General features: G+C 42.8%; 1 protein-coding gene across 1 annotated transcript in view; it reads right to left on the bottom strand.

Annotated features, from left to right (window-relative positions):
* FAM171A1 (family with sequence similarity 171 member A1) overlaps positions 1-22,954 on the bottom strand; it is a 128,877-nt gene that overhangs the window by 56,559 nt on the left and 49,364 nt on the right. The gene's annotated exons all lie outside the window — the stretch shown is intronic.

Here is a 22,954-nt window from a genome sequence, read left to right as displayed (position 1 = left end):
TACTTTACACGATTTCCTATTTTCTTCAAAACCAATGCCCGTCACCAACTGCTTTCCTCTGGCTCCTCCCTGCTCGCACCAACACATAATTGAGAGAAAAAGTCTATCCCTTTAAGACGTTGTGCAACAAACACAATACTCTTTTATCCCTCCCAGCGTTGCTGGCAAACACAGCCCAAACAAACAAGGCTGGGCTGCCCCAGAAGGACCCTGCAGGCTCTAAGATTTGCAGCCATATTCTTCAACAGTCCTGGTGACATGGAAACGGGCAACCCAGGCTCGCTGTGCTGGTAATCGTGAAGACTAGTCCAAAAAGTGGTCCAAAATATCTTTAAAGGGGAGGACCAGAAGAGTGGGAGAAGAGAAGGTGAGAAGAACAAAAGGATTAAAAGCAGACATTTGAAAAGACTGATGAAGTTGAGTTAGTAATATCGGCAAAAACAGATAATGAATGTGGGAAATGAATGGATTCAAATTGACGTTAAAAAATTAAAATGGGGGCTGGCCCCTGGGTGTAGTGGTTAAGTTCGGCGCACTCTTCTTTGGCAGCCTGGGCTCACAGGTTTGGATCCCAGGTGCGGACCTACACCACTCATCAACCATGCTGTGGCTGCGTCACACACACAAAATAGAGGAAAATTGGCACAGATGTTATCTCAGGGCGAATCTTCCTCAAGCAAAAAAAAAAAAGGGAGAAGACTGGCAACAGATGTTAGCTCATGGCGAGTCTTCCTCAGTCAAAAAAAAAAAAAAAAGGATAATTTTCATTTATTCATGCAAGAGATGTTTTCTGAGCTGCTACTCTGTGCCTAGAATTGTTAACTGAGCAAACTACAGTGGTGAAGAAAAGTGAGCAGAGAAGCAGGTGCTATGCCTGCGGGGACATGTTGTGCAGGCATGAGGGGAGTACTGATGGAACAGCATGTGCAAAGGCTCAGAGGCAAAAAAAAAAAAGCCATGCTTCCTGGAGAAACAGAAACAGGTTCTGAAAGCTGGATGGAGACTGTGAGGAGTACGAGGCTTAGTGAAAGAGAAGGCTAGACAGGCAAGTAGGCGCCAGATCATTCATGGCTTTAGAAGTGACCTAAAAGGATCATTCTCTATCTCAAGGGCAATGGGAAGTCACAGAGGAGTGGAAATCCAATTTGTTACAGAAACTTCTGGCTCTGGGTGAAGGACCGACCCAGGAGAGGCAAGACTGGGGACTAAGCATCCAGTTAAGAGGCCTCTGTAATAACCCAGGAAGAGATGGTGGTGGACCAGACTCCAGCATCATGGTGGACATCAAAGGACACCAATTCCAGAACGATGTTCCAGAACAATCAGAAGTGTATCCTGCTCCAATAAACCCCTTTTGCTTAGGTGTAAAGGGAGTGGATGGTGCTCAGCGACATACGTCCACTTGGCCACTCACAGGCACTCCCTGCCATACATTTTGAGCTGCCTCAGATCTGAAAGCCCTATTGGTGACTTGGGGGAGAGAGGTGGGGGCAAGGAACAGCAAAGAATTACCAGGTGACAGGGAGGCTCGCATTCACAGAACCTTTGCAGCCTGGCTCAGAGGAGAGATCACCAATGAGGCTGGCTGGGGGAGTGCCTGATAGTGAGCGGAGCGGGCAGCAGAGCTGGGAACTGCCCAGTGGCACATCTTCTAGAGTTCTAGGTTTCAATCTCAGCTTCACCAAGTTCTAGCCATGTGGCCCTGGGCAAGTTACTGATGCCCTCCAGGTCTCAGTTTCCTCATCTATAAACTGGGGATGATAACAACGCACGTCTTGACATTCAGGTGGAGATATTTAGCGTAAGGCCTGACAAAGGAAACAAAACACACGCTATGACCATTACATAATTCCAATCGCTATGCTTGAAAGCATTTGGTCATAAAGTGCCAGGAGGGGCACAGAGAAGGGAGCTGGAGGGAAGAAAGGAATAAAACAAAAACAGAGAGACAAGACAATCCTCTCAGGAGGTAATAACTGTATGTCCGAAGCTCTTCTTCAACTGGGACAACAGGTCGAGAAGAATTTCTTTTGGTTCAAGAACCTCCACCTTGGTAACTTGCCCACTATCTTAGGATACTAAAGCAACCTTTTCAACACTGCAAATTTCAGTTGTCAATCATTTTCTCACCCATTTTTTCATACACGTATGACAACACATGTCTGGACTAGACGACCATAAAGAACAGATAAAGAATTCTAGACCTAGGCACTGTAGATCTGTACCAGATAAATCTCTCAAAACCCTGTAGACAGAAAAAAAAAAATGTTACAGAAACGGAACTTGGCTACTTCATACTATAGAAGAAAACGAATGCCGAAGAGGAATAAAATCAACATCATGAAAATCAAGGAAATGCCATTACAGAATACATTTAGTCAATTCCTTCCAATCTAATCAGTGTTATCTTCATGCAAATTCAGAAGATGTACACCACACATGTGTTTTCTTACTGAACCTGGTCTTCCTGGTCCCCAGATGGTGTGCGAAGTTATAACATAAATGAACTCATCTTTCATTACATTCACATAACAGAAATCCTCTAGAACAGGGCAAGTGGGAAGGTGGCTTGGAGGGCTGCATTGATGATTTATGTCGTTTTATGGTAATACAACATTTATTAACAGTCGGGATGACAAGGTTTCTGCTCTCTCTTCACTGTTTGCTGAGAAGGCAAAACCAGCTGAGATTGGGAGAAAGTTAAAGGATCCATGAAGAAACAGAGAAAGAGGGAGTTCTACCATAATCAACATCCTGATTCTACCACTTGAATTTCTCCGAATACGGAAAGCCTAGTTTATGTTCTGCAATTGTATATTTTGAAAGAGATTATTTAGCTGCTTCTTTGGATAGGATAGGATGGGGGAAGATGTCAATATGGCCAGGTAATTATTACAGACCACTGCGGTATCATTTTTATAGAGTAACATCTAGAATTAGGTTATCCATTCAACAGCAAAGAAAATTATTCCTACCAGGCGAGTAATCTTATGACTAGGTGAGGCACGATTTACTAATGCTACTCTCATCTTGCAGATAAAAGGAAGACCCTATAAATGCCCCCAGACCTACATATGCATTAAGATGTGCCACGTTCCTTTGCTGGCCAGAATGCTCACGGATCCTGCTGAGCTGGGGTACCTGATGATTAAATTGAACCTGGGACATCATTCTTTTACTCCTTACCCTGCACGTCCATCACCAAGTTCTGCTAATTTTGATTCCAGAATATTTATCTCAAAGCAGGCCTTTCTTTCCCATCCTTGTTAACACTGCCCTATTTCAGGCCCTCACCATCTATCGCCCAGACTACACTGCTCAGCCTCTTCACAGAAACTGCCACTGTCTTCAGACCGGCCCCTGAAACCCCACTGAAGCCAGACGGGGCTATCTGAAATACCGATCTGACCACTTCCTGCCCCCCTTCAAACCCTTTAGTGCCCCCCGCCAAATGTGGCCAAACACCAAATGTGCTTGGCTGCCTGTTTTCGTATGGTCCATGAGCTAAGAATGGTTTTGACACTATCAAATGATTGAAAAAAAAAATCAAAAGAGTAACAGTTCATGTCCCATGAAAATTATCTGGAATTCAAATTTCAGTGTCCATAAACCAAGTTTTATTGGCACGCAGCCACACCCATTTACATACTGTCTAAGGCAGCTTCCGCATCACAACGGTGGAGTTCAGAAGGTTTGGACAGAGCTCATATGGCCTGCAAAGCCTCAACTATTTACTTTTGGCCCTTTCAAGACAAAACCTGCCCACCCCTGACCTGCAGCACACATTTCAAGGTCCTCCACAATCAGGCCCCAACTGACCCCCACACACTGCCCGCAGACCCCCAGACACTGTCCCAGAGTTTCCCCATTTCTTCCCTTCCTTCCTGCTGCTGCTGTTTCTTATCTTTGTGGGAAATTTCTTTCCACAACTTCAGCGTCATGTTGCTAACTGCTATTCAACCTTTAAAAGTCCTGGTTAAGGTTTATTCAAGAACACTGCTCCTGATTCACCAACCTCTCCCCACACTGGACAGGAGGCCCCTCATCTCTGCCATATAAAACTGTATATACACTGACACTGCTCCTTCTCTATTTCCATTTCAGTCAGTATTCATTGTAGGCTGACCACGTGGGTAGACAACGGACAATGGGGATCAGACTCTTGACCTTGAGGAGTTTTAGATATTAAATAATTACCAAGTATAATTACCAACTGGGAGAATGCCTCCAAGGAAAACTGGGTACCACAGGACAGCATAATGGAGGGGGGACCTACTTTCAACTGGGTGGTCAGGGAAGGCCTTCTGACGAGGTGTCATTAAGCTCACGCCTGAGGATACACAGGAACCAGCCAGGCAAAGAGGCGCAGGCAGAGAGGCGAACGCCCGGAGGTGGGAATGACCTGGTTGCTTGAACTGAATAAAACCCAGCGTGGAGGGAAATGCCAGAGTGCAGCCAACCATCCCCTAATACTGAGCTGTCCAATACAGGAGCCACTAGCCGCATGTGGGCATACACATTTAAGTTTAAATTAATTAAAATGAAATTAAACTAGAAATTGAGCTCCTCAGTCACACTAGGCACACTGCAAGCACTCAACAGCCATATGTGGCTAGTGGCTCCCATACTGGACAGCACAGATAGAACATTTCCATCACCCCAGAAAGTTCTATTGGACAGCGTGGATAATACATTACAAACTCTCATCTTCGAATCTGAGTAAAGAAATCACGGGTATCCAAATGGTTCGATGAACCCCTAAGGAAAATACATCTGAGTGCAACTCTGAAGCCGTGTCTCAGCAGCCCTTACAGATCTGACCTTCACTTGAAGTCCTCACAGTGACTTCAAAGGCTCTCTGTGTTCTCCACCCCCAACCCAAATCACTTCCCTGCCCTCATTACCTGCACCTTCCCCCAATCAGGGAATGGAGGAGGCCAGGGCTCTGAACACGCTTTGCACTGACTGTTTCCTTGCTTGGCACCCTCTCCCCCGACACCCATCCACACAGCTCACCCCCTCACCTCCTTCAGTCTCTGCTTACATGTCACCTCCTGAATGTGGCCTTTACTGACCACTAGCTATTTTTTAAAAACTTTTATTATGGAAATTTTAGACTACATATGGAAGTAGAAAGACTAGTATGAGGGAACCCCCCGCACTGATAAACAAGTTTCAAATATCAACTTTCTACCGTTCTTATCTTATTTATTCTCCCCCGCTTGATTTTTTTCCCTCTTTTCTTCCTTCCTTTCTCCCTCCCTTCCTTCCTTCCTCCCTCCCTCCCTCCATCCCTCCCCCACCCCCCATTTTTTTGCTGGAACATTTTGAAGCAAACCCCAGACATCATACAAGGTCACAGTACTTCCCCACAAACATTCCAGTTTACAACATATAAGGAATTTAAAAAAGCATACCCAAAATGCCATTATCATATCCAATCCCTATAACAACCTCTTTATATCATCTCATATCCAGCAAGTATTCAATTTTCTCTGATTGTCTAAAAACAATTTTTTTTTACAATTCTGACCGTCTCGCCTAAAATGTCAATCCTGACCTAACCCTGCACTTCTGATGTTATCTTGCTCTGCTTTTTCCCTCAGGCACGACACTTATCAATTCTAACATGTTATAATTTCCATGTTTATCAACTGTCAGACTCTTCCAGAATGTAAGCTTTGAGAGAGCTATTTTGTCTGTTTCTTTTTTCTTCTTTATTCATGTGTCCCAAGCACAGAGAACAGTGTCTGCCACATGGCAGGCACTCAATATATGTTGAATGAATCACTGAAACTAACAGGCTTCTCTGGACATCATCTGGTACAGGCCTAAACATCCCTGGTTTTTGTTGTTGCTCTATTTATTTCTTATTCATTACTGTTTTAAATAGATACTATCAAAATTCATTTGAGAAGCATTCAACAATTCAGAAAACTAATTAGTTGTACTTAATCAGAAATATTTATTGATCAGCTACTGTATGCTTAGTATGATACTAGGTACTGTGTGAGATTTAAAAAAGAAGAAGGAAAAAAGATATGGCTCCAGTTTTCAAGCAGTTTACAGGTTTTTTTTGGGGGGGCCAGTGTGTGAGGAGGGAGGAGGTGAGACCAATCCAAGTGCCAGAGTACAAAAAGGATGAAACTGGGTAAGATAGAGTAAAAAACATAGCTAAGAAGAGACTAATAAGGTCTGGAGTTTACAAATGAAAACAAAGAGAGAGAAAGAAAGAAAAAAGATCTGAAACTATCTATAGACATAGAGGTGATGTAGGGGTGACATTAAAAGGTTTAAAAAGGGGTACCCATGAGCCATACCGTTGAACTGGAATGGGTTGGCTATATGGGTACGTGCTGCATGACTATTGGCCCTGGTTATGGTTTATCGAGTTGGGAGAATGCTTCTTGGAAGAGATGAAAATTCAAGCTGAGACTGGAAGGATGGGTAGCGTGGCAAGATGAGTCTTGGTGGTGAACCCAGCATCTTCTGAACAGCCTTCCTCCATGTGAGTATGTTCCCACATCACATGTTTGGCCTAAGGTGGAAGCCAGAAACTTGCTTTCCCAGCCTCCCTGGTAGCTATGATGCAGGAATGGGCCTTGGCTCTGCTAACCTCATGCCATCGTGCTGGATTTTGATTTGGAAGACAAACTAGAGTGGGTAGTGGTGTCTGCACTCCTCAGGTTCTGTGCTTCCTGGCATGACACTGTATGGCTGAAGACCATCTCCTTGGAACTGCACCCACCTGGTTCTCCTCCCACCCTCTGGCCTTCCTTTTCAGTATCTGTGATGGTTATTTTTATGAGTCAACCTCAGTGGGCCACAAGATGCCCAGCTATTTGGTCAAACATTATTCTGGAAGTTTCTGTGTGGGTGTTTTTGGATAAGATTAACATTTAAATTGGTAGATTGAGTAAAGCAGATTGCCTTCCCTAATGTGGGTGGGGCTCATCCAATCAGCTGAAGGCCTGAAAAGAACAAAAAGGCTGTCCTCCCTCTAGGTCAGAGAATTCCTCCTGCCTGACAGCCTTTGAACTGGGACATCAGCTTTTTCCTGCTTGCAGACTCAAACTGAAATACTGGCTCTTGCTGGCTCTCAAGCCTGCCAGCCATTGGGCTGGAACTATACCATTGACTCTCTGGGGTCTCCAGCTTGCTGACTCACCTTGCAGATCTTGAGACATGTCAGCTTCCATACTCCCATGAGTCAATTTCTTATAATAAATCTCTTTCTATATACACATATTGTCTTGACATGAGTACAGCCATGTTTGGCCGCTCCATTGACCTATAGCCACCAGCACACAAAGAAATACAAAGCTGCCTTCTGTGTGGTGGGAACTGGCCTTTTCCCGGGAAGAGGCCTTTCTCTCAAGGAGAGAGTTGCAAGTTGTAACATTTCAAGGCTCTTGGAGTGTCGTAGCACGGGATGGACTGGCCATCTGTGCCAGGCTAAGACGATAACCAAAGAGAACAATGCACGTACACAACTACTGGGCTGGGACGTTAGCCAGGGGGCTCAGTGCATGTACGCCACTGATAACCATTTGTGCATGGAAACACTAAATGCTTGCTCTGCAAACTCTGTAATTGCTTACTCTGAAAATTATTGATGGTATAAAAACTGCTGGAAACTGAGACCTGATGAGAGTTCCACCTATGGGAGGGACACCTTGCCCAGGACGTGTGATCCTTGCCCAGCCGCGTAGATTGACAAGACTCTCCCTGCAGTGGGGCGTGAATGTTGTGAGTAATTGATTTGATGTGAAGTAATTGATTTGATATGAAGTAATTGATTTGATGTGTTCTCTTTTCGGTCAACCTGGTGTTTCTCTTTTGGGTTGATTTGTGTCATTTCTCTTTAGCCGATGTGGATGTTTTCCCTTTCCAGTCAAGCTGATGTTTTTTCCCTCTTAATATTTGAGCTATTCGGATCTGTTTGCAGACTGTCGTCTTTACTATGCTCTATATAATAAAATATACCTTCAGTCCATTTGTTTGGAGTGAAAAGTGTCTTTTACGTCTCCGATCAAATCCCCGAACCTCTCATAACACATATATAGTCATTCATTGCTTAACAACGGGTGGATACAGTCTCAGAAATGCGTTGTTAGGCGATTTTGTCATTGTGTGAACATCACAGAGTATACTTACACAAACCCAGATGGTACAGCCTACTACACACCCAGGTTATATAGTACTAATCTTATGGGAGCATCACATATGCGGTTTGTCGTTGACTGAAATGTTATGTGGTGCATGACTGCATACATCCAATTGGTTCTGTTTCTCTGGAGAATTCTGACTAACATAGTACCTATCACGGGTTCCAATTCTGCCTGCTCATGGTGAGTGGACCTGTGCTCAGGCCTCTTCTCACTACACACACTTACTCAGTGATTATTTCACAATCAGGAATTCAGCCACAGCCTCTAAAGCATTCTTCTCAAATTTTCATCAGCCAGCAGTAGGGTCAAGAAGGAAGAAACCAGCGCTCAGGAATTCTCCCTCTGCTATGATTCAGAGCTCCTTTGCTCTTGGCAAACTCAAAGAGCTGGTTCTGTGGGCACAAACTAGCCCATTTTAAGTAGTACAAAGAGCATCTGCTTTGTGGGTAGAAAACTAAACACTATCTTTCAGGCCAGCATTATCTTTTAGTCATTTCCTTTCTATCTGCCACAGATTTAGAAGTAAATGCAACAAGCCTTCCCCAAATTGTTGGCTTGAGAGAAGCGACCACGAAGTAGCAAGTTCAGAGCAAGGAAATGGCAGGGACAGGAGGAAGGAGTCACGGTACAGAGTTCACAGGCGCACGAAGAACCCCAATCAGGATTTTTTTTTTTTTTTTTTAAAGATTTTATTTATTTTATTTTTTCCCCCCAAAGCCCCAGTGGATAGTTGTGTGTCGTAGCTGCACATCCTTCTAGTTGCTGCATGTGGGACTCGGCCTCAGGACGAACGGAGAAGTGGTGCCTCGATGCGCACCCGGGATCCGAACCCGGGCCGCCAGCATCGCAGCGCGCACACTTAACCACCAAGCCACAGGGCCGGCCCCCCAATCAGGATTTAACAGAACTGCCTGCAAACAACAAGAGGCCACGTGGAAAATATGCCTTGTTTTTCCTTCTCCCCCTTCACCTTCCAGCAATAATTTACACCTTTAGTTATTTTTCTACAAATGACAGAATGCATTTATTTTATAACTTCTCATCCAAACTCCAAAACCAACACTCTCCATCTCTCTCTTACCATCACGTGCTGATATGTGCTTCTCCAGATCATAGAGTCCTTTGTGGTTTTCACTGGGAACAGAGCTAGAACAACTTCCACCTGCTCCTGGAACAGCCCACACCTCTCAGTTATCACATCTATTCCAACAAACTTGGGCTTCATCTTGGAAGGGAAAGTGAAGTTTGTGGACACTTTTTTTTTTTTTTTTTTTTGGTTTGTTTCTGGGACGTTTTTGGACCCCTCTGACCGTTTTTCATTCCCTTTCATATTCCCTCAAATTGGCCTTTGTTCTGGGATTTTAATTTTTTTCTTTCCCTTTGGTTTTTAGAGCTGTTGGTTTCCACAGCAACCCACTGTGTTGGGAAACCAGTATTTGCTGAGTTGGCCATAGGGGCCTGCAGAAAGAAAGTCCATTTCCACCACCAAGTCAAGCAAAGGCTTTTATCCCACGTTGCCTGGGACTCCCATGGCTGCCCACCACCAGGGAACACGGCGGAAAAGGAACCACTCGACTCAGCCTCCAGCACTACGATGAGCCATATTTAACCCAAATTCCGGGGAGTCACAATGGTTTTCCAACTCTTAAATAAAACAGTAACAAATTACTTGATCATTTAAAAATATTTCCAAACGGGAGGTTACTTTTAAAATGTTACCAGACCTTTGCTCTAAGAGATTTTGCCTCATATTACTTGGTGCTGGCATTTTACAGTATCAGTATATTCACAGAATTCCCACATCTTTATACAGCAATTACAGGCACATCCTAGGATGCCCAGCGTGTTAAGGGGCAGCTTTCTATCCATTTACTTTCTTTCTTTTATAAACATGAAAGGTTTATTTTACTTCGCAATCTGATGAAATTAAAATGCACATTGTTACATTAGAGTTTTCTTGTAATTTACTTTCTCCAGTCTCATACAGTGCATATGTACCTCACATTGTTCAATTTTATTTTCTCTCAAAAAACTCAATGAATCATGTCCTTCGAGCAAATTATATACATATTTGAAAAGATCTATACATAATATTACATATTGTATAATATTAGATATCTTCCATAATATTATACATTATATAATCTATTAATATATATTTGTTGTTAGTGATGTGGAGTGGATTCCAACTCTCAGTGACTCTGTGGACAGCAGAGCAGAACCCTGCCCTGTCTTTTTGCACTATCCTCTCACATTTCAGCGCTACATCAGACAATGCCCTGCTGCTATTCATAGAGTTTTCATGGCCAATTTTTTCAGAAGTGGGTGGCCAGATCCTTCTTCCTAGTCTGTCTTAGTCTGGAAGCTCCACTGAAACCTGTCCACCATGGGGGCGCTGCTGGTATTTGAAACAGTGGTAGCAGAGCTTTCAGCATCATAGCAACACGCAGCCGCCATAGTATGACCCCCGACAGACAGTGGTGTGGTTTCCCTGACCAGGAAATGAACACAGCCAAGGTGGGGAAAGTGCAGGATCTTAACCACTAGGCCAGCAGGGCTGGTTATTTACAATAATAATTATATACAATTATATTATGCATTAATTAATATATTATACATAAATAATAATGTTATATAATTATAGTTATATAAATGTATATAATACATTACATATAATGTATAATATAGCTCAATAAAAATCTGCTACAACTTGTACATTCCAGGACTCCCTTCCATCCAATTTCTAGCTGCACTAAAGGCAAGCCTTGTGCGTGTTTAATTCTAAAAGTAATATTCAGTTTGGTGTTTTTCTGCAACGACCAAGACTTCTGTCCTGTCACCAAGAAGAGAAGGGACAAATGCACACTTTAGAGGAACAAGTCTGCTGGCCTAAACCTCTCTATTGCTCTCAGGTGACAATATCTGATACAGGATTCCCACCCAGGCGGGGTTCTCCTTGTAAATGTGTCCCCTAATTTTCAGTGGAGGATTGTGATCTCTGTCCTTCCATTTGAGTTTCTACTCACTTGAAAAGGCACATGAGATAACTTTCTGCTGTAGCTCCTGAGAACTTAGAACCCCCTACTGTGCCTTTTTGCGTTCTACAGTCTCAGAGTATGCAACTGACGCATACTCTGAACCTCATGAAAAGATGGCTATGTGGTAGACTCAACAGTTACAGCCTCAGTTTGGAACAAGGAGAAGAGACCTTTGCAGGCAGCCAGTGAGTGCTGTTTACAGGGGCTGTTCCTGCGGGCTGTCCACCCTCTGTAGGGATGTGCTTTGAGCTTATTCCCGATCATATAGTCTCGACAAGCTCTGCACATAGCACATTCTCTTCCCTCTACCCCCTCGTCTGTCTGTCACTCCTATACATAAACTTCTGTCTTGGAAGGGCTGCCAGAATATCTCTGGGTCATAAATCAGTGGATTCCCCCCTCCTCCATAATAAATTTGTACGAGATCAAACTCATGATCATCCTGTTAACAATACTTTCTAACCAACATCACCAAGTTGCCAAGAACGTTGAAATACACAATAAATATTCACAGAAGTATTGCAATTAAAGAAGCTATGATATATACATACAGAATACATGATATATACTTGTATGACACTGACTTTCTATTTTTTTCCACTAACCAGATGCCTTCTTCCCCCTACTTGAAATACTCTATAATGGAAATAGAAAAGGTTAATAGTCAAATGCCAAAAGCCTCCTACAACTTTTGGATAAGGATCCTGTTAAGTCTATCCATTTACCATTAAGTTAACTGGCAGAAGTCATTCTCTGCTATTGCACCCGGTACAAAATGAGACTTCCTGGGGCTGGTTCCATATGCAGGTTATGCTATAAAAGGAACTATAAAGTGGCTACATTCTTGCAACTAACAAGGAGTTCTTTAGGTAAACATCCAGGATAATCTGAAAACTGCTGGATTTACCTGATTCAACTGCACAATTTACATATATAACCAAGTATTCTCAAGCAAAATTAATGACAGGATGTTCCTATGATCTCACCTAAAAAAGTTACCCAACAGCAAACTAAACTGACACAATTCCAATCCTCTATTACGAGGTAGCAGAAATTGCATAGATGCAGCTTTGAAGTACTATATGAAAATACGATTACTTATCTTGGGGGAAACTTCTCCAAAAAATGCAAACCAATTTAAAATAAAAGAATGCTTTAACTGTTCAAAAGAAATAAGAATTGAAGCAGCTACTGAACACCAAAATGATGCTAAATATAGCTAAAAAAAGCTGTGGTTCCAACTCTTAAGAACTTTTCCATAGAAATCAATGCATATATATAAACCTAACAATTATCCTCATTTTAATCAGATAAGGTAAAGTTTATAATGACTACCATGTGGAAATGTAAACACGGTAAATGTGTTTATAAGCGTCACACGGTATCCTTCACAATTAAACAAGAGAATTATGCTAGTGTAACGCCGTCGTGACGGGAACACCCACAAGTATTTATAAGATCTCTATAAGAAACTGCTTTAAAAGGCTTCTGTTTGGTTGATGTCTTAAACTTTTCACAAAGGCACAAAGTCCCCTTAAGAGAATCTGGAAGAATCTGGGAACTGTGAAGTTAATGAGCAATATTAAGTGTGTCTATAAAATTAACATATACACCTTAGCCAAGCTTTAAGGATCTGTTGGAAGATGCTAATGGAATGGCTGCCAAGGGAACCTGGTGGACGAAAAATTCTGTGTGTGTTTCCCATCTCCTTATACCTACGGATATGCATTTTTAATAATTTTTTGTCTCGGGCTAGGTCAAGAGCAAAAATATATGACATTTATTTTGAATAAAGAAGCCTTTGGATGTTTATTATTTAAAAAAAATTTTTTCAGCAAGTCATTTCTCTCTAGGAAGAGACCAGTTGGAAAGTGCTAAGTGGGAGCTAGCAGTGAGGAAGCTGACTCATTAATTACTTTTAGAATTAGAGAAAGGAGCAGAAAAGGCGAGCTGAAGTGGCTTGCTGGGAGGCTGTGAACGGCCCAAGTGTGTGAGGCTCTCTGGCACTTCAAATTTTTATGAAAGAAAGATAAAGGTCCTCGAAGCAGCTGAGGTTTAGTCAATGCAGTGATTAAATTACACATATGTGCTTATCTCTTCAAAGAGATAGAGATCTTCAGTAAGCTACAAGGAACCTATTATTAAATTTTTCTTTCCTGTTTTAGAAGAAGCTTAAATATCTTAGGGCACTTTTGGGTCTTTGATATGAAGATCCACGACTACCGGGGAGCGTGTATCAAATGCACTTTCGTGGCCAAATAGTCTGTGGTTGGTCTGGGGTTGGCTTCCAGGCTCCTCACTGATTTGTTGTGCGGTCTCGGGCAAGTCCATCAGCCACCTTGAGCCTCCATTTCTTCGTCCATAAAACAGGGATACCAACTGCTTTGAAAACACTGTAGGATTTGAGGGAGGACTCGTAATGATGTTTATAAGGTGTCTACTAGCACAAGGTCATTCCTGATCTTGTCTTCTTGACAGATCCTCTAAATTTCTAAAAAATTCCTCTAAATTTACCTGGGGAAACAAAATCTCAAAACCACTGCCCCCTCCAAAAGCCTCTCAATGGCAAGAGAAATTAAAAGAGGAAGATAGTATGCTTTTCAGAGCACAGGGCTTTGGACTCTGATAACCTATATTTGAGTCTCATCTCTCCACTAACTACTTAATGCGCTCAACTAGAGTTTCTCATCCACAAAAGAATGGAGGTGATGCCCCCCCATAATCATCTCAGAGAGCTATAGTGAGATAATAAGTGTCAAGTGCTTAGCATATAGCATAGCACACAGTGAGGTTTAATAACTGTTAGCCATTTTTCTGATTAGCCTATTATTTACCAACATTTGACTCTTAAATGAGGATCCCCAAGGGTCTTTAAAAAGTTTACAAAGGACCTCCTGAAAAGGTACACGGAAGGAGCTGACCACACCTGACTGGTTCATGGAAGATTCTTCTTTCTCTTTCACACCCAGCACTGACAATTCCCAAGGACACTGGGACTGGAGGAATAGGAGCAGCCATTGCTAGGAGAGAATTCTCCACGGGTCTCTTGCATCCCTGTGCATCTTGTGAGTGAGGCACTGACTATCCTTGGTTGTGGACCGTCTCTTCAAGGATGTTTGTTTAGTGAATAGCCATGCAAAACAGACAGCGTCTCCCTCTGAAGCAAAGGGCAACAAAAGTCTGATCACAATTCCAACGTGTGTTTGTGAGCCGGAGGTTTTCCCACCCCACCAAGAAATTCTCAGATACCAGCTGGGCATCCTACAATTCAACTCAATTCTGACAGTCTCTACCTGGATAGAGTGTGAGATCCCACAGGCTAAGGGCGCAGCTTTACAAGACTCCCTTTCTCCCATTTCAAATGCCAGTTGCAAGTCCAAGTTGTCACCTGTGCTTCTGACCGACTAGCTATAGATAGGAGGTTCCCACGACGCCCTCGTTGGATTTAATTTGCTAGAGTGGCTCACAGAACTCAGAGAAACACTTTCCTTACTAGATTACTGGTTTATTATAAAGTAATATAACTCAGGAACAGCCAGATGGAAAAGATGCATTGAGAGGTATGAGGAAGGGCATGGAGCTTCCAGGCTCTCTCCAGGTGCACCACTCACCCAGCACCTCCACGTGTTCACCTACCTGGAAGCTCTCTGAACCCCATCCTTCTGGGGTTTTATGGAGGCTTCACTACATAGGCATGATTGATTAAATCATTGGCCATTAATGATTGATTCAACCTCCAGGCCCCGCCCCCTGGCCCCCCCTCTCCCGCCCACCCCACCCCCGGAGGTCAGAAGGGAGAGAATGAAAGTTCCAACTCTCTAATAACGCAATTGGTTCCTCTGGTGACCAGCCCCATTCTCAGTTACCCAGGTCCAAAGGTCACCTCATTATCATAACAAAAGACACCTCTATCACTCTCATTGTTTAGGATTTTCCAAGGGTTTTAGGAGCTCTGTGCCAGAAATAGGACAAGACCAAACATATATTTCTCCTTATAAATCACAGCATCACAGGCAGGCATGCCTACTGCCCATTACAAAAGATTTGGGTTCCCTAAGCTCAGGGTTTCTCTCCCGTAACACACCCCATTGCATGTACAGGTATCACCTGGCTGTCTTTTGAGTTGCCCTGTGGCAAATGGGGCTCAGGGAACCGGGGCAAGAATGCTGATGTTCTGGCTACTGCTACTGCTGTGAGTAATAAACAGTCTTTCGTCTCTGAACCGAGAGTATTGTGTCTTCTACTAGCATCTATAAAACTGTGGCAGGCTGACTTATTAGCTTACAAGTAGGGAAGAATACCAGACCCTTCACAGTTCTTGACAGCCCCTAAAGAACTCAAGGAAGTCCAGGATTTATGAAGGCACTGAGGCAGGAAAGGAATGGGCTAGGGTCCTGGGAGAAGGGCCAGGAGAGTCAGAGAAAAAAGCAACAGAGACAAGACAGTCCCAAGTTTTGTGTAATGCCTTTTAGCTAATGAAGGTTTTTTTGCTTTTTTAGCAATAGATTTTCAAATTCTTAAATCACTCTTTATCAGAGACGACCAAAATTGCTCTTTTCTCTTGACAAATTCTAACCACTCCCACTCTTCACACCACCTACCAGCCACTCTGCTCCACTAGTGTCACATGGTCATTCCAGTATGTTCCACATAAGCCCAGCCTTCCCCACAGGACAACAGAGAAGAAGCAGAATCTGAGAGTTTTCCATGCCAAGCATTAGTGGGCGTTTTGTTTGTTCTTACAGCACTGATCATTTTAGTTCCCTTTTAAACTTTAAGAGTTGAAAAGCCATATTTAGGTCATCACAAGCAATAACTGATGAGTAGAATTAACATTATATGCTAATTGGGTTGCTAGCTGCTATTCATTTAACATTTGAAAATGTACATTTGTTTAGTGGAATACCATTTCTGCTTTTTTACATCTGTTTGAATAAATTCTGTATTAATAAGACAGCACTGTAAACTATGCTCACTCCTACATGTCACAAAAACTTACAATGTTCTGATTAACACCAATATTTATGAATTCTGATTGATAGGGGTTTTCTAAGAAATTTAAAACTTTTCACAACACAATTTAAATTTCCTGCTTCCTCTGAGGGGAAAAAAATCTGACTATTCTGAACAACAAAGTACTGGTCCTTGTGATTTTTTTCCATAGTGAACACTAACATACAATATTTTCCACACAATTTAAGTTTATAGAATGGTTCTATTTTCTTTTTTTGTGTGTGTGAGGAAGATGCGCTCTGAGCTAACATCCATTGCCAATCTTCCTCTTTTTGCCAGTCTTCCTCTATTTTGTATGTGGGATGCCACGAGAGCATGGCTTGACGAGCGGTGTGTAGGTCCATGCCTGGGATCTGAACCTGCGAACCCAGGACCATCGAAGTGAAGCGCATGAACTTAACCACTCCGCTACTGGGCTGGCCCCTAGAATGGTTCTTAATTTATGCCAAATAGATTAACATTTCACCTTCCAAACTTATAAATAAGCTCATGTACTTGCATCAATATCAATAGAGGGATTTTATTTTCCTCTCTTGCCTTGAAAAATAAAAATTCCACACTCCCCTTTACTGCCAACTCGATTAATAATTCTGCCACATAAAACGGAGATTACTTTTCCAAGTTGCAGTACAGAAGGTCTGCCATATTTTGTCTTGTACTTGTAAGTCAATGCTATTTTTAGCTCTCCTTCACAAGGGCATTGTTAAATGTCACCTGTCAAATGGGTCACAGATGTATATTCTATACTGAATAATCACTTGGCTCAGATGAAGAACTCAAAAGTAATTAGAGTGGCAGGGCCAACGATTACATCCCAAAGAGAGACCAATGGCCAAAGGAGTTGGGAATACAAGTGTGGGCAGAAAAGTCCACATGTGAAAGAAATTAAAGTGAAGTTCCAGGGCAGCCCACTGCTAACTGGCCTTCCTTGCACACTAGCCAGGGACAGAGTGATGGTTTACTCTATGAGCACCCAGGGGCAGCGTCTGGGGCTAAGAGTGCACCTTCCCACTGGGAATGTGAACCAAAAGAACCTGGGGATGGAGGAAAAGCAGCAGGAAGTGTCAGAGGCTTCAGTTCCACAAAGAAGAAACAGTGGGCTCTTGACTGTGCTGTAATCATTAATCCTTCACTTTATAGATGCGGAACTCAAGGTTCTCATTCAAGGTTACAGAGCTAGTTTGTAACAGTGATGGGCCTGGAAGGGTAAGTTGGTGTATGAATCATGGCTTTTTATTCTGTATTTTTGATGCTTTGATATCTTGGGGATTTGCTGACCCTGGAGGCACTGTCCTTCCTAGGGCTAGTTAATTCCTAGAGATAGCAAACTACTCTCTGTGAGGGCTCACCTGTGAGCACACCTTCATATGCAGACTAACAGATACAGAGCCCACACCCCCAACCACCTTCTTTATGGGGCTCTCACATTCCAGGCCACTATTCCCCTGCCCAAACCACCCCATGGCCAGATATCAGACAACTAGGGATAGCTCCTATGCCCCAGAGACCACTGAAATTATTCAAACCAGCCAATCCTAGCCCTGCCTAGCCTGCTTACCCTGCCCCACCTGTTCCTTCCCAAGAAAACCACAATAAAGCCTCTTGCCCACATTTTCCCCTTGCTCCCTCTGCCTCCTAACCGATCCTGGTGCCTCCCCACACGACCCCCCATGGCATGCCATGCCCCTTCCTTTTGAGAACTGTGAGTATAACAAATTATGTTTTCAATACCAATCATCTCCTGATCTGTTGGCCTCACCACACCCGAATAATAATAAAATCTATGTTTTAAAACAGTAGATGACTCAAGGTTTTTCCTGGCTGAGGATAAGCCATGAACAGAGTACTGGTATAGAACTAGTTACAGTTATACTTGCTATGAGGAAGAACTTTCTAAAAGTCTCGGCTGCATGAATAAACAGTACATTCCACATCACAGAATATACTAAGCAGTGAGAGGGGAAAATGACTTGTCAGAGAGGTATAATAGAGGACACAGTATTGGACCTGATGAACCTCTAAGTTACCTTCCAGACTCTGTGACAGCTGTAACATGACCAAATGGATCAGGGCAGCAAATGAGAAATTGGAGACTTTCAACAGCAGAGGATCACTGAAGATTTTGAGCAGAAGAGTGAATCTTAAAACAATACACAAAATGGACTGCAACGGAGGGAGATTGTAGGCAGAAGGAATAATGAGGAGATCCTGTTGAAGTCCAGTCCCAAGAACACAGCGAGAGGCTAGCTGTGCACACATGCGTGAGCACATAAGGGTGGGGACAGAAATCAGAAGGGTAAACCTGAACTTGAACAGACTCCCTCTCAACACAGGTAAAGAGAGAGGCCTGGGCAGAGGCTCTTAGAGGAACATATACTAAAATATCACAAGGGCAGGGTCTGACAGCCCTGTTGGGTGGGACCCACCCAACAGACCACAGTCCATGTATAAAATGATGACTACCTCATGGGTATCACTTTAGTGTCCACTCAACTGTACATTTCTTGCTAGTGCTGGTGCCTATCTTCACACTCAGAAGCACATCTATCCAAATCATTTGATTGAAGATTTTAAGTTATGGATTTAAGTTTACGTGTTCCACTGAGGCTACGACAGGTAAAGTATTTTTGGTTCTCCTTTGAAAGAGTCACATTAAAATATTAAAATTGTGCAGAGGAAAATGTTTAAATCATCCTGTCATCAAGATGAGTAAATTTAGAGTAATTTATTTAGCTTTTTTAGGATGAGATGCTCTTTCGAAGTTGATTGTCAAGCCCATCCGATTTGTGGTGAAGACTTTCAAGGAGACCCAGAAAATAGAAATCAGGGCAGTGGCAGAAAACTGCATCCTAAACACAATAATCTGCATACAGATACCCAACAATTATTCCCCATTCCCATTCTTCTGCTCAATTAGGTCATGTCTACCTTCTCATCGGAACTAAATTCAGCAAACATCCATCATGGCTAACACTCTGCCAGCTCAAGCTTCCAAGACTTTCCATCAGGCTACAGCAACTCTGGAGTGAGTCTCAGGATCCTTCCAGGGCTCTGGGTTGTGACGTTTGGTGGGAGCAGACACAGACTTAGATCCAGTGTACTGTTGAGGCGGTCTCTGTTGGGGAATCTTATTTCCTGCTTCCATGTGCTAACCCAGGAGTATAAGGATGACCACCACCCACACATTCTCAACAGGGCAAGTACTTTGACCTATTTTTCAGGAAGCTGTGAATCAGCACAAATTCTTCAACTTCCTACTCACTTGCCTGGTGTAGTGGGATGCCATATACACGGGCCATATTGGGACTGAACCCACGGCCCTGGTGGGACACATAGGGGGCTCTAAAAAGCTTGAGCTAATGGTCCATACACAGGATTAAATAGTTAAGACTTCACCCTAAACTAGGAAAGGACTTGAGGAAGACCCCAAAACATTAACATCCACCACCACAAAATGTGAATATATTCTTCCAATATTGTAATGTTTCCTTTTCAGTCAACCAACCAGTGAGTATTTAGTGCTTATTTAGGAGCATGGAAGCAACGTGAGGAAATGAAAACTTTCAATTATTAGAAAGGATTAGACATTTCTGTCATTCTCATGCTGTCTACACTCATGCATTAATCTTTCAGAATCAGTGGTTGTTAACCACACAATCCAAATGCAACACACTATACTCCACGTCCAAGTACACAATCAGAGTACACAGGATTTACTTAGAGAGGACATGTACTGTAATTAGCCAGAAAGCAAAACTGTCACCTCCTTGTGAAAGTTAATAAATGTTAGGGGGAGGTTCTAAAGAGAAAGTCTTGTAAATAGACAAACATCTGCTAACATTTAGTTTATAAAAGCAGAAAGTTCATTTTTAAAGATATGGAACAGCTCAGACATGTTATTGTGACAAAGCCTATTTTGATCAATATTTCCATAAATAACTGCTCCAGTTTTTCAACTTTAAAAAAACAAATATAATCTTAACATGAAGAACTATTCTTTGTTGCAAACCTTGTCCTACTTTAAACTTTGACTATTCCGTCTTCTCGCTCATTTCTTATTATTATCTAATTTGTAAACAGTAAGTTAATGAATGTAGAAAATTTAGACATGAATATAATAAAAGTTAGGGGCAAGCAGAAACCAAGTTTATCTTATTTTCTAATGCGTATATTTACTGAAATAATCAATATTCAAGTAAGCTGAACATGCTCACAACTCACAATTTAAAAGTCTCCTAAAGCAAACCACAGTATTCATAGTCTTGGCTGACAACCGCCCAAGTTTAAAACGAGATACATACTCAATAGTATGTGAATTTAAATCCACAAAGAAAACAAAATACTTAGAGGTGAAGAATCTAATTTCTAAATGCTTGTTTTAGGATTTGAAGGAAATCTGTATTTTTCTATGCCTTTATTAATTTTATTTTATTTATTTATTTTTCCCCCAAAGCCCCAGTAGATAGTTGTATGTCACAGTTGCACATCCTTCTAGTTGTTGTATGGGGGACGCGGCCTCAGCATGGCTGGAGAAGCAGTGCGTCGGTGCGCACCCGGGACCCGAACCGGGGCCGCCAGCAGCAGAGCGCGTGCACTTAACCACCAAGCCACGGGGCTGGCCCTACGCCTTTATTAATTTAAAACTTAGGAAACTGCTAATATTTTAATGCAGAACACTCTCAGTGATCACTAAACTATTTTTGCTTAATGACAGAGTAAATCTTTAATTAGGTGTAAAGAAGAACATACGGGTATGTTTATTTCTAAACTCTGATTTCTATCTCTGGCAAGTCTTTGGGGTTTGTTCTTAAGTGACAGATGTAAGATGTCTTTGGGTCGAGGACCATCAGTCTGACGGTAAGAGAGAGCTGAGCTTCACTAGCCAATTGTACTTGGTAGTACATTTTCTTTCTGGCCTTGAACGACCAAATCCATAAAAGAATGACCTGTTTCCAACTTCTGTTGCCATGCCTGCGTGAGGGCAGGTGTGGACTGAGGGAAAGAGTCGGGTGAGGGAGAAATTTGGTAAGAAAGAGTAACACAAAACTGATTTTTTAACAAAAATCTTATATATGTACTGGATATTACACTTTCCAAAAGACTACCACATAGGTTCTGTTATTTGATCTCACGACACAGAGCAGGCAGTGTCCTCAGTTTATTGCACAGGGAAGTGAGACCTGAAAAGCTTATGAATGCCCTAAAAATGGCAGTTGAGATGCAAACTGGTCCGGTCTTGTGGCCTAGCAGGGCAGTGCACTGTGACCCGCCTGGGCTGGCTCTGCAGAGAAGAGTCAGCCGGCTCCCTCTCAGCTACAGCCCTACACTAAAAGTTCTCCCCAACTGGCCTGTCTCTAAAATAAAACTTCCTTCTTGTATAAAGACGTGTTGGGTTCAAGCATCAATCTCCCAGAGATGATCTCTCTCCCTCTCCACCTCCTTGTGCCTGGAAAGCAGCTCTGTGGCAGGATGGACTTTAACCACCGGGACAGAGGGAGGGGAGAGAGTCCCAAAGGAGGGGCAGGTAGCCCTGGGCACAGGGAACCGAGGTGGACCAGACGGAGGGCTGCCCTAAGATCCTTCTGTTCTGAGCCTCTTCTCAGCTTTTCCTGCAGTCACAGCCCCATGATTCTCCCCATTCCCCCAAACGATATGCATTTACAATTATTGCCTTCCTTTTCAAAAACGGGCCACTTATTTTCCAGTCGGAGTCTAAGCATTTCCGTTTGAAAAGACTGAGCAGTCTTCTGTGTTTTTATAAACACAATATGGGACACGTGCATGCTTTCTGCCAGTGCAGGTATAATCACAACGTATCGTTTCAAAATTTTCCATTTGCATTTAACATCGCAATGAATTGGAATGGAGGAAGAAGATAGAAAAAAAAAATTAAATCCATATTCTTTTTTAATTATTTTTGACCCACTTGCTGCAAAAGTAGGTAATGGCATTTAAAGGCTCCAGTCTGCATGAAGTAACCTTGGCGTTCTCTGTGCAAATGCTTTTGTTTCCTCCTTTATACAGATGCGATCTCCCTCCTGCCATTAAAAATGGGTAGTAAATATGGCTTAATCTCCATTCATCCTGGGACTCCGTTAAATAAGCTCTAAAACACTGTTCTGGGGGGCTCAGACTGAAACCTAGGCTCGCATCTGCTAAGGCTGGTGCACTTTCTATTACACCAAAGCTGTCTGCGGTGCAAGGCCCAGACACTGCCTTTCAAATCTGACCAGATCAGAAGGTCACCAAAAAAGGAGATGGAGTCCCCTGCTTATAAAAGTGAGCTTCAAAGAAGAATGAAAAACAAAGTACGTTCCACGTTCCAAAGCAATATTCCAAAAATTCCAATATCTTTTGGCCTTAGACCCCCTTCTTTAAAATGCTATGCTGGAACTAAGTGAACGTGGAGCCTGCTCTGGCTGGGGACAGCACGGTGGCCTGGAGCTCCACCTTCTCTGAGACTCTCATCCGCCTCTCCACACCTGGAGGGCTGTGCCACGCAGGCTGAGGTTCGCAGAAGTGCCCTCTGCAAATTGAACTGTGACTTTTTAAAAAGATTTGGCATGAGAACGTAAATCAACTACCGTTCTGAGTGCAGCACTTTTTTATATTTGAGCGAGACGTTCTTGATGAAGTAAGCAGAGCACTGATTTCATTCTGGCGGGAGCTCTCTGTCTCCCGCATGCCAGGAACAGAGCACCGGTCTGGGCAGCCAGCTCCGGAGTCCTGGAG

Source organism: Ceratotherium simum, chromosome 32, assembly GCF_057802395.1.
Source record: "Ceratotherium simum simum isolate JZ-2026a chromosome 32, ASM5780239v1, whole genome shotgun sequence".
NCBI classification, from domain to species: domain Eukaryota; kingdom Metazoa; phylum Chordata; class Mammalia; order Perissodactyla; family Rhinocerotidae; genus Ceratotherium; species Ceratotherium simum.
Note: the sequence above shows the minus strand (reverse complement) of the source record. Positions and strands in the feature narration are given on the sequence as shown.